This window comes from Somniosus microcephalus, unplaced genomic scaffold (assembly GCF_052327205.1).
Source record: "Somniosus microcephalus isolate GS21.2 unplaced genomic scaffold, FLI_Smic_1.0 unresolved_chr1, whole genome shotgun sequence".
NCBI lineage: Eukaryota > Metazoa > Chordata > Chondrichthyes > Squaliformes > Somniosidae > Somniosus > Somniosus microcephalus.
Genome location: NW_028225179.1, coordinates 96,206,991 through 96,220,079, shown reverse-complemented (window position 1 = coordinate 96,220,079; position 13,089 = coordinate 96,206,991). Strand labels below are relative to the sequence as shown.

Below are 13,089 nucleotides of genomic sequence, written 5' to 3'. Positions count from 1 at the left end.
TTCAAATTCTATGTCCCTCTTTAATTTAATGTCCATTCTTCTGATAGGTAGCATTGCGTTTAATGCTATATTGCTTCATTAAAAAGTTAGTTTCACTATGGAGCTTATGTCAGTGCTTTTAAAAAAGAAAACTCACATTCCTGGGACACAGTAACCATTTCATGTCTCACCGTTGTCTCCAACTGAGCATGTCTGAGAGTCGTTCTTCAGTGCATCTTTGCCATGCAAGTTGCCACATGCACAACATATCAAATTTGCACACACACCAGTATTCCAATATTATACAAAACTTGACATCGGATACAGGCCATTCCTGGGCTTTTAAGTTACCTTATCAAAAGATTGGTGTTTTTTTCTCATCACGCCTGCATGGTCCCAATATCGGATAGTGGCCAGGCTATAAAGTACATTATTCTCACTGATCAGTGTAGGAAAATAAACAAACATCTCCAAGAGAAGCCTATCAATCAATGTTTCCACCTATTCTTTCCTGACTTTCAATAGAATTTACATCGATAGCAAATTGAAAACCTTTCAGGAATCATGCCCAGGTGATTCACTTTACTCAGGGATAAAGTCACACATTTTTCACTATGCATTCCTCTAACAATACTTCAAAACCATCCTGTTTATCTTGAAATAACTGTTGTTTTAAGATGCAAAGTAGTCCGACTTTAAACCTTAACTCCCCAAGATGTCCAACATCTCTCCAGTATGTCCAATATTCATAATATATTGTAAAACAAATATATGTTTTTACTTCCACCGTGCCCAGCTTTGGGGACTAAGCTCTTCATTATTCAATGTCCATCAACTGACTTCTCTGTAAAGTTTCATCAGTGGCAGTAGGTTCAGAGAGGATGGCCCATGCCTTGCAACAGGAGCCCCCTGGAAATGAAATGGCCTTTGTCTCACGGCAGCTGTGAACCATGAGAGATCAATTTGTGGTTGCATCTCCAATATCAAAAGAAGTTCTGGAAAGTGGGGATATGAATGAAGTATGTTTGGAAAAAGCAGATACAAAGGTGAGGAAGCCGGTGCCAATGGTTAAGGTATCACAATAATAGCCTCTGAAATTGATATCACATTAGCTAACAGGTTACAGGCAAATGCCCAATAAAGCAGATGTATATAAGAATGAAATAACTTGCATTAATATATCACCTTTTGTGACCCTGTGAAAGAATTTAGGATGGCAGTAGAGACAATTCCAATTCCAGGCCCCTCCCCTACTGTTAATCCGCTTGAGATATGCACCAGCCCATGAATTTTGGCCAACCAACGTCTGCTTCAATGTCAAAAGTGCCATCGACTGGGCCAAGGTGGCCCTCTGGAGTGAGATTGGTGGCAAATTGGGCCACTTTTAGTGCTGAGGTCGAAATCAGGAAGAGCCTCTTTTCCCTGAACCAAAGGAATCATGGGAAATACAAATGAATGTTAGCGTTGGGAACTGAGTTTGAGCTGTAAGGGAATCGCTCCCACCTCTCAATTTTAATGCACTGTAAATGACTTAAAAAAACTATACTGACCCATCGAGTAGTTTTATTGCTGTACACTGGTCAGTTTTTAGTAAATCGTTTTTTTTTACCTGTAGAAACTTTTATACCGTGCCGCCTGGTGCCTGTGCGCCTGAGAAAAGTTCAATTCAAAGAACTTCTTGGAACGGAATCAATGGGCGGAAACTCGCCAGGCTTATTATTTCAATCTGGGGGCGTGGCCAGCTTTGTGGGCGGGCCGACTTGAGGCAAAATGACTTTTAAACCAGCGTTAAATATCGCGGAAAGTCTGTTCATTCTTGACGTAGCTCAATCTTGAGTTTCCACGAGCTTTTGCGCTGGTTCCGTTAATTTGACCCGGATTGCACTGATAAAACCAACAGAGACTCTACTCCTTTAAATTTAACTTAGTGACTCTTTCAGCTACTCTTTCAGCTAATAAGAAATTTTAGGCATATCCCTTGGCTTTATAAACAAAGGAGTGATTTATTATATGGCAGAAAAATATCGCATTAGAATTAAACAATATCCACAATTGATGCAAGACTTAGAATTGATTTAACAACAAAACAAACTCGCAAAATGGGTTCCGTGACCTCAAAACAATGGCCTGTCCCAGAATAACATCTTAAATGAAAGTTTTACCTAAATCATGGTTAGCGCAGACTTGTGGAGGCCCTCAAAAATCTCGGTGCCCCCTGGTTGTGTTATAGCACAAGGTCTGGAGCCGGGTTATGGAGATCTTCAGCTAGTCTGGAGCCAGGTTAAAGGGATCTCCAGCTTTTCTGCAGTCACGTTATGGAGTTCTTCAGCTGGTCTGGAGCCAGGTTATGGGGATCTTCAGCTGGTCTGGATCCAGGTTATGGGGATCTTCAACTGGTCTGGAGCCTGGTTATGGAGATCTTCAGCTGTTCTGTAGCCAGGTGATGAAGATCTTCAGCTGGTCTGGAGCCTGGTTATGGAGATCTTCATCTGTTCTGTAGCCAGGTGATGAAGATCTTCAGTTGGTCTGGAGCCAGGTTATGGACATCTTCAGCTGGGCTGGAGCCGGGTTATGGACTTCTTCAGCTGGTCTAGAGCCGGGTTATGGAGATATTCAGCTGTTCTGGAGCCAGGTTATGGAGATCTTCAGTTGATCTAGAGCCTGGTTACGGAGGTCTTCAACTTGTCTGGAGCAATGTTATGGAAGTCGTCAGCTGGTCTGGAGCTGGGTTATGGAGATCTTCAGCTGGTCTGGAGCCTGGTAATGGAGATCTTCCGCTGTTCTGTAGCCAGGTTATGGAGATCTTCAGTTGGTCTGGAGCCAGGTTATGGAGATCTTCAGGTAGACTGGAGCCAGGTTATGCAGATCTTCAGCTGGTCTGGAGCCGGGTTATGGAGATCTTCAGCTGGTTGTGAGCAAGGTTATGGAGATCTTCAGCTGGTCGGGAGCCAGGATATGGAATTATTCAGCTAGTCTATGGTCAGGTTATGGAGATCATCAGCTGGTCTGGAGCCGGGTTATGGAGATCTGCAGCTGGTCTGGAGCCAGGTTATGGAGATCTTCAGCCGGCCTGGAGTCAGGTTATGAAGTTCTTCGGCTGGTCTGGAGCCAGGTTATGGAGATCTTCAGCTGGTCTGGAGCCGGGTTATGGAGATTGTCTGTGGGCAGGTTCAGTAGGTTTTCAGCTCTTCTGGAGCCAGGTTATGCAAGTTTCTATCGTGAGCTTACTGTCTTTTATTACAAGCTAGATGTGCAACTCAGCGACCCCTTGTTGCTTGAGCCCGTCCAGAACCAAATTTGCCCATTTATATACAACTTTTGTCAATTTTATGTATTTTTATTCAACTAGCCCATGGGTGTGTGAACAGTGCAATCTGACTCCGGGATCACGTTAATCCGGTTTACTGTCGGTGAGCGACTCTGCTGGAATTTGTAACACGGACCCAGGATACACAAAGAGCCACATGGCCTCTCACGGTGGAATAACCAGGAGTGAAGAGTCCCAGATTGGACAGCTGGTAAGAGGGGCCAGAAGCTCACGTTGGAGCCTCATCACCCTGCACAGTAATTACATCCCAGCCCGAGATCACAGCGCAACAGCTCTGCACAAGGAACACTTACAATTCACCAGCCCAACACTCTCAACAGCACCAATTATTGCCAAGCCCCTTTCTCAGTGTTGTTTCCTGCTGTGCCTCGAAGTTACTGTGTGAGATGTGCAATATTCGCCCAGCAGTGGACATATTCTCTGCCGACACATCAGTTTAGGAAGCTATGTTTTGAAAGGACGCAGTTTAAGTGGAGCAGCATTTTTACCCTCATCGAACAATCAGGATACAACAAAGGATAGAGTTTCTCCGTGAATGTGTCAGTGAAAGTGCAGAGATTGGACATATGATCATCATTGTGAAAGCTCACCTGTCCTCTCTCATAGTCCAGTTAAACTGCGATAGTCCTGGGATTCACACTCGGGCTTAATGGGACTAATGTGCTTTCAACAGCTCTATATTAATTTCCATTTAATGGGGGCACAATCCAGTATCATTGTTTAGGACCCAGGTTTAACTCTCCTTTCCTATTGGAAGATTCTCCGCCAAAACCAAAGTGCACTCTGTCTTGTCCCTGAAGTCCACCGCCCAGTAGTATTTCCCTGATGTGAATCCCTGTGACCCAGGACACAGATAGCAGCATTGAATCCGTCCAAGTTATCAGGAAACAATAATTTTATGCTACCGAGTCTCATACTGGTCCGGTCCACAGACAAAACAAGCTAACGATGTGCTGTGTTTGGCTCCAGGGTCAATGAGGCTGGGACTGGGGGAAATAAAAATGACATCATGTTAACAATTTTGGACAGAGGAAAGTGGACGGACACGGGTTAATATTTGATGTCTGTAGAACTGGACTCGGCAACCAATCCATAATTTTCGTATTAGTAAATAGTACATTCTGGGTACAGTGTATAGTTTGATATATTCCCAGACTCCAGTATACGGTGAACAGATATTACAGACAGGGTACAGGGTACAGTTAGACATATTCCTAAACTCCAGTTTATGGCGAACTGAACTTACAGGGTCCCAGTCTGAACACTGTCCAGTGAGTCCTTGCTCAGAGAGGAACACAACCTTCCAGCGGTCCCAGAATAATCACTGTCGATGTTGTCCTTCATCAGCGAGGAACACAACCATCCAGGGGTCCCAGTCCGATCAGTATCAAGTGAGTCCTGAGTCGGAGGATAACACAATCATACAGGATTCCCAGTCTGATCACTGTCCAGTGAGTCCTCGGTCAGTGAAGAACACAATTTCACTGGAGTTGCAGTCTGATCACTGTCCAGTGAGTCCTCGGCCAGTGAAGAACACAATTTCACTGGAGTTGCAGTCCGATCACTGTCCATTGAGTCCTGGGTCAGAGAGGAACACAATCAGCCCGGGGTCCCAGCCTGATCACTGTCCAGTGAGTCCTGGGTCAGAGGGGAACACAATCAGCCAGGGCTCCCAGTCTGATCACTGTCCAGTGAGTCCTGGGTCAGAGAGGAACACAAGCAGCCAGGGGTCGCAGTCTGATCACTGTCCAATAAATCCTACTGGAAAGTGCGAATGTCTGGATGTCAAACAATAAAGATGTTCTGATGCCGTCATGCTTGAAACGCTCAATCTAAGGTCCCACATAAAGAATGGCCCGTTGAGTGAGGCCCCAGAGCTGCTGCCCCAGTGATCTGTACCATCAACAGGCAGCACCTTCAGGAGAGGTAGAAGAGAGCAGGAGACTATAGAAAGTGGACACAAAGCTGTGGAGCTTCTTACCTGGAGAGATGATCTGTTTCATTTCCTTCCACACTGTGTAGAGTAACAGGCCTCGAAACACTGCGTATTTCAGACTTGCAGATACGAGGATCATTTCATCTTCACCTCTCTCTGCACCTTCACCTTCCTCACTTTTGTCTCAATCTTTATGTACTTGCAGGACAGATAATGAGGAACATCTTAATAAATGCACGGCAATGTTTAGGTTGTATTATTTACTGATGTATAATCATTGGTTTTAGGGTTTTCGTAAAATGTGAAGGGATCTGTGTGGAATGTTCAATGACGGGATCCAGTGATGCGATAGCACGTCAGTTTTCCTCGGAATACACTCGACAGGGGTTCCTCTGTTGCTGAAGAGTTTAAAGGTTCACTGATCAGTTCCTTTTATATCTGGTCTATATTTTCCCAGTAACACAGAGCTTCTTTCTGGTCTGAGCGGCCCTGAACTGGGGACAGTCGTGCTTCACCTAACCTCAGCATCCCCTCAGTTGGGAGACAACAGCCTATGTACCAGCTCATGGACATTTCCAGGCAGCTCTGTAGAAACACGCTTACGTGTAAACAGCAGACAACAAGAGGATAAGAATTATTGTGATGCCCATACAATCAAATAGCTTCCTGTTGCTCAGTTTTTCACCAGAGCATTTGTTGCACGCGTGGGACAGCACCCCAACAAGTTACTGCTCTCAGTGATAGCACACTTGGGACTGTGCACCAGCCTGACACTAGTTTAAGGACAGGAGAGAAGGGGAGAAAAATGAGCAGTGACAATTGTTAACCTGAGCATAGAAAGTTCTGTAACCTATAGGAGCTATTCGTATGGTGAATCGATTGAGGATGCATTAGTAGGTGCTGGTATGCACTGTCTGGCTTTCAACAACAGTGTAAAGGTTAGAGTGACAGGACATAAATCAATATCTCTCCCTCACTCAGGCTCTCTGAGCCTGGTGCCGCGAAATACAGCGGGGTTTCCAGCAGTAATGGTATGCAAACCTGGTAACATCTGTAAAAAAGCTCTGAGTTATACTGACGACTGCACACCAGAGTCAAACACGGGGAAGCCAAGGACTGCGCAGCTCTTTTTAAAGATATTGGTCGAGTTCTCAGTGACAGTGAGGTGTTAATTTCAGCGAAGAGTAGACTGTCCTCTCAGTTCTTTGCTAATATTGAAAACAAAAAAGGGGACCAGCAAGAGCTTTAATAAGCTGCCTTCAATCTGGTTGAAGTATACTGCAGCCACTGCGAGGTCTTCACAGTGTGGGATAGTCTTGTCGACACTCAGAGCTCAATCCTGACTTATACCTGTTTGTCCTCAGTTATGCTGCACATTGTGCATTTTTGTGATGGGTTTTGAGCCAAATATAAAGTGTTGTTTACCCTTACACCAATAGCTTGGTGATTGGGATATAAAAGGTTACCTTGCGAAATGAGTTACTGTCTTGCTGCTCGATGTCTACTCAATGATTCAATATGTCCTCCTCAAGTGTCATCAGTTCCTCTTCAATTCTTTCCAAGTTCTTCTCCATTGGTCGCAGATCTTCCTTCTTTTGTCTCTTCATTTCTTTGATTAAATGTTTCTCTTTGCCTTCAATATATTGATGGATTTCGGCAAATTGTGCAGAGATGTATTGCTCCAGGGTTCGTGTGAGTTCCTTAGATGGTGAAAGTGATCATTTAAGCAGCGAGTTGTTAAAGGTGGCTGGCCTAGAAATTCAGTATAGCCACTTTTGGGGCGGTAAAGTCGGGCGGGCGCTAAATTTAGCGCCCGCCGGAAAGTGGAGGCCACTTGGCCGATATTCAGCAGCTTTGGCCAAGGAGTTTGGGCGAGCACTGAAACTGGCGTTGCACTCCTATCTTTAGGCGCTAAGCCGGCGGTGCAGACTGATAACGCCGAGGCTGGGCGCAGCGCAGGTGCGGTCATGCTTTGATTGACAGCAGACACCCTGATGCCGGCCAGCTCTTAAAGGGGGAAGGGTCGACTTTGTCTGCTGCCACGCCCTGGATAGTGGAGCCCTGCAGCTAGGCCTGAACACTGCTGGTGGACCCAAATAGCGCCTGAAGCCATGCAGAAGGCCCGTGAACGAGTGCAGCGCTTCTCAGAGCATGCTTTGAGGGTGCTGCTTATGGGTTTGGAAAAGAAAAGAGAGATCTTGTGCCCGGACAGTGGCAAGAAGGCTCCCAGGAGGCAGTACAGGAGACCCTGGAGGGAATTCGCCCAGAGGGTCTCAGCCAACAGCGATGTCGCTAGGACTGGTGACCAATGCCGCAAGAAGTACAACGACCTCACTCGGTTGGTCAGGGTGAGTACCCTTTCCAGTGTCCTCCTCATCCTTGCATGTGCACCTCACATTATGGGCAAAGGGACCTCAGAGGCCTAATGGCCAGCCCTCCTCCCGCAGCTATGGCACAGGCATGATCATCAATAGCACTTTCTGCATTTTACACACTGGCCAAGCTATTCGACCATGGGAGGCAGTGCACCCAACAACAGGGCACCACACTGGCCAAGCTATTCGACCATGGGAGGCAGTGCACACAACAACAGGGCACCACACTGTACTTAGAGGCCGTCCTTTCTCTTGCAGGCCAAGCTGGCGCAGAATCTGAAGAGCCGGACTGTCACCGGGGGAGGCTGTGTCCAGTTCCAGGAGCTCAGTGACCTGGAGGCGCGCATGGCTCGACTCATGCGTGCCCGGGTGGTTGGCCCCATAGCTATTGGAGATGCCAACCCTGTGCTGGGCCCCAATGGTAAGGACATGACCGTTTGGACCTCTCTCGTTCCCCTTGAGCTTCAGATCTACATCCTTTGCCACTGTCCCACCAATGCGCATAATGCCAACACTCATGCCTCCCTCGCTGACGGCCTGTCCTCACTCTAAAGCTACTCTTGTGCCTTCCTGCTTTCAGCTGGTGAGGAGGAGGTCCCTGAAGCTGAGAGTGCCAGTCCCTCGGAAGAGGAGGACGACGAGGACCAAGAGGAAGGCAGCACATCGGGGGAACTCTCATCCGCACCAGGGGATGGCAATGGAGGGGACACGTCCTGCCTGGAGGGGAGCCAGGGGGAAGTGTTGCAGGGGGGTGTAGCTCCTGGGCCCAGTGGCGTCCAGGCACGTGGGAAGGGTCGGGCAGCACGGCTGCCTTCTCCCCAGAGGGGGAAAGTGTTGCAGGGGAGGGCAGTTGCTGGGCCCAGTGGTGCCCAGGCACGCGGGAAGGGTCGGGCAGCATGGCTGCCTTCTCCCCAGAGGGGGGAAGTGCTGCAGGGGAGGGCAGTTGCTGGGCCCAGTGGCATCCAGGCATGCGGGAAGGGCCGGGCAGCATGGCTGCCTTCTCCCAAGAGGGGGGGAGTGTTGCAGGGGAGGGCAGTTGCTGGGCCCAGTGGCGTCCAGGCACGCGGGAAGTGTCGGGCAGCTCGGCGGCCTTCTCTCCAGAGGGAGAGTCCGGCCTCCAGTCCGGAGACGGTCCTCACCCAGGAGGTGCGCCTCCTTGATGAAATGTCCGTGGACTCGGAGCGGCGCCACTCCGAGTTCATGGGGGTTGTGGGACAGTTACCTCAGGCCATTGAGTCCCTGGCTCATAGTGTGGCCGATTTCGGGGACTCACAGGCCAGGGGTGTCGACCAACTCGCGGCAGCACAGGACGTGAGTCGAGAGTTCCTGAGTGGTGCCGTGCAGACACTGGCTGGTCTGATGCGGGCACAGACCAGGGCAGTTCGGGCACTCACTTCTGCCACACTCGATGTGTCACAGACGCATCACCAGGGCACCCGCCGCCCTGCTGCAGCACAGCGGTCTGGCCTTCACCAGATAGCTGCGCTTGCTGCAGTGCCAGCCCAGCCGAGTGCCAGTGTCTATGGCGACCAGCGAGCGCCTGGCATCAGCCAGCTTGCCCCCATTGCTGCAGCCGCCACTGCCACACCCCAGCCAAGCTGCGACGAGCTGCTGGTGAGACTGATGCTGCCCAGCCACAGCTGCAGCAGTCAGCAGCCGGCCCCTCCAGGGCCGGACCTCGTCTAGGCCGACCCCCAAGGGCATCTGCCATCCCGCATTGTGCCCCTCAGGAGCCTTCCCCCAGCCTGGCAACACCCACAGGGCCCAGGTTGAGGCGGAGCAACAGGTCGGGCAGGGGCCGGAGAAGCCTGCAAAAGGACTCGCCCTCTCGGCACACCAAGTAGAGTGTGTTGTCAACTGCTTTTTATATGGGGGTGTTTGTGTTCTGTATGGGAGGTTTGTCTTGGTTAGGCCGAGGATGAAGGCCAATTGGATGGACAAGTTTTGTTATTCCTCCCCAGGTTGTGGGAGTGAGATATGTTTTTGACTGTTTTTTGGGGGTCTTGCCTGTTTTTCTGTTTCATGTGGGAAGGGCCCTGAGTTTGTTAAATAAAGCTTTTTATTTATTCAGCTTGTCCAGGTGTCATGTTTCAAGTGGTTGTTGAGTTAACCGGCTGAGGGCTTGCAGAGCGGCTGCATTCAGGTGCGTTCATTGCCACAAGCCATTCCCTGACAGGGGGCCTAGAAGTGTCATTCAATAAGCTGCCAGCGGACGGCCCTTGGACCTTGTGGCTCCCTCCTGGGCTGGTACTCCTCCTCCTCCTCCTCCTCCTCATGGTCCTCCTGCTCGTCCTCCTGAGGTGGTGGGCCAACGTGAGGTGGCAGTGCCTGAGTCCTGCGGATAGCCAGGTTATGCAGCATGCAGCAAACGACGACGAACTGGGAGACTCTATCCGGCGAATACTGTAGAGATCCGCCGGAACGATCCAGGCAGCGGAACCGTTGCTTGAGGATGCCAATCGTTTGCTCTATGATGTTCCTTGTGGCTTGATGGCTTTCGTTATATGCCTCCTCAGCAGGGGTCCTGGGCGCGCGGAGCGGGGTCATGAGCCATGTACACAAAGGGTAGCCCTTGTCCCCAATAAGCCATCCCCTTGGTGGAGGCTGTGCCTCGAACATGTCAGCCACAGTAGTCTGGCGCAGGATAAATGCATCGTGGCTGCTTCCTGGAAAGCGGGCATTGACAGCTAGGATGCGCTGCCTGTGGTCACACACCAGCTGTACATTGAGGGAATGGTAGCCCTTCCGGTTGCGGTAATCCTCAGCATTGTCGATAGGTGCCCGCATAGCCACATGCATGCAGTCAATGGCGCCCTGCACCATGGGGAAGTCGGCGATCCTGGCAAAACCGATTGCACACTGCTCCTGCCTCTCTAGGGTCATGGGGAAGGAGATGAATTGGTTTCTCCTTGCGAAAAGGGCATCGGTGACCTGCCGGATGCAGCGATGCACGGCGAACTGGGAGATGTTCACTATGTCCCCAGCAGCGGCTTGGAAGGAGCCGCTTGCATAAAGTTTCAGAGCCACCGTGACCTTCACTTCCTCCGACAGAGACGTCCTGCACATCAGCTGTGGACGCAGATCTCTGTGAAGCAGCTGGCAGATCTCTGCAACCACCTCCCATCTGAAGCGCAGCCTCTTAACACAATGCGCGGCAGTCATGGTGAGATAGGACACCTGCTGCCGGCATTCCCTGAGTGGGTAAGGCCTATGTTGCCGACGCCTGATGGCCCCTCTGCGTCTAGGCATGGCTGGCCCTCTCACACAGCGATTGCGAGCCCTTCGCACATAATGCTGGAACTGAGGGTTGGAAGCCCATGCAGCCCCCATAATAAACTTGCAAACAGTGAAATCACAATGAGTCAAATTTCCAAGCACTGGCCAGAAGCCAAAAATACCTCTCCTATGTTGTCCCAAATCAGTAAGGTCTGTTCCTTGGTCTCTGTCCAGAAATCCAAAGCACTAAAGTCATTGCAGCAAAATGGTTGGCCTTTATAGTTCAGTCTAAGTGCCCTTTAATTATCGCTCCCCGAGGCCCGCAGGGCCTCTGCTGCGTTCCACTTCACAGTTCTTAACAGCGCCATGCCCACATTGGGCGGGCGCCACTGAATTTCCGGTTTGGGGCGCACAAACAGCGTTGCACGACGAAATGACGTCATAAGCTGTGCGCGCAGCTGAGCGGGTGCAAACACTTTGCGCCGGCGCTAAATGTCAACTGAAGTTGGGCGTAGGCGCAGATCGGCCTGCGCCCGGGTTCTAAGTGCCTAGCACTCGAAATCTACCCCTCTTATGGCGCTAACGGCTGGCGAACGCAACTGAATTTCTAGGCCGCTGTGTTTAAAGGTAACAGCAGTAATACACACATCCAGTTCTGAAATCTCCCCCTGCTGCTGCCGTTTTAATTCACTTTTACTTTTATTTTCATCCTCCATGGATTCCAAAGCTGATTTCAGCTGGTCCCAAAAATCAGAACTCCGCACCACGCATTTCAATGTCTGCTGTTTGTTCCCAAACTGTGGGGACAGTTGTTTAGGCTTTCAACCAGACACTAGTGTTTATATTGTGTATTACATTACTTATGTGGGTCACAGAGTCCACTGAAAACTCCTACAGAATCAGTTCCTGTGGGAATTCCAATGTTTAAAATTTCCACACTCACTGCCAGGACTCTGAACAGACTACTTAGTGACACTTTAGTAGGACTTCCAATGTTATTCTAAACAGTGGCCTGGCATGGCTTTTTATTAAAGCCTCACATGCGCTGGTTATCTAATTCCCTGCAATTCAGACAAAATGCTGTCTGAAAAATGCTTAGGTGCAATTTTCCCCACAGTAACTAAAATTTCTATCTTCTCAAATTAGGTTTTAAACAAACTGAAAATAAAATATAATTAGCAGAAACATAAATATATGTATCCAATGTGGCTTTAACTGCCTTCATTACAGTTTTTATTTGAAGGCTTCAGGCTCTTCGAAATCTCTGGGCTTGGAGTTGATATTTTTGCCTGGAGCTTTGATTCTGTTCACTGAATGCAGATCGTGTGATCTTTGCAAGCGCAGTGAACCCAATTTCACAGCGAGCATCAATACCGCTCAGTCAGGTCAATGGATGGCATATTTTTCTGCAGCTCGAGCAGTTTCTGCTGAACTGTGATTTTTTGCAAAATGATTTGAAGAATATCGGCAGGACACATTTCAAATGCTTCAAGTTGAAAGTCATATTGAGTAAATAAATATAGGGAATACACTTCATTATAGTATTTAAATTAAATAACTGTAAGAAATCATTTTCATTGCACTATTTAATTAAATAACTATATGGCAATCTGTTTCATTACAATATTTACATTAAATAATTACAAGGAATCAGATTCATTGCACTATTTATATTAAATAACTATCTGAGAAACAGATTCAATACAATACTTACATTACATTTGTATAAGGAATCAGTTTCATTGTAGTTGCCGGGAGTTTGTGGACCTGATGATGGTGAACTGGCAGCATTCACCGTCATTCCACCTTTGAAACTGATTGCAAATTCGAGATTTGCTCACGTGAAAATCTGAAGTTGTGATTTGTCTTTCACTCATCCGCCACATGCTGCACAGTGCCCACCACCTCCCCACCCCAGAGCGCCAATGCACAGAGCTGGCAATCAGTGTAATCTCTCAAATCAGAGAAAGTGACAAAACCTTTGGCCCTTGCGCAGTGATTGCGCAGTTACAATTCCCACTAAAAGGCAAACACAAAGGGATTAGGTATAGCTGGGGTTTCAACGGTGTGTTGAATGCTAAACAAAGGTTATGAGCCTGGAAAAAACAATTTTAAATTTCTGCAGTGTCAAGTTATCGATTTTAATAAAAAATAAACTTTTTAATAAACCTGATATAAAAGTATATATTTTTGAATTTGTTCATCCTTATATCAAGTTTTCCTGTTTCTCATTCTTTGTTTTGCTCTCTAACATT

General features: G+C 48.4%; 1 pseudogene; it reads right to left on the bottom strand.

Moving 5' to 3' along the window:
- Positions 1-3,751: 3,751 nt before the first annotated feature.
- Positions 3,752-12,635, bottom strand: LOC147095623 (zinc-binding protein A33-like; annotated as a pseudogene).
- Positions 12,636-13,089: the final 454 nt, after the last annotated feature.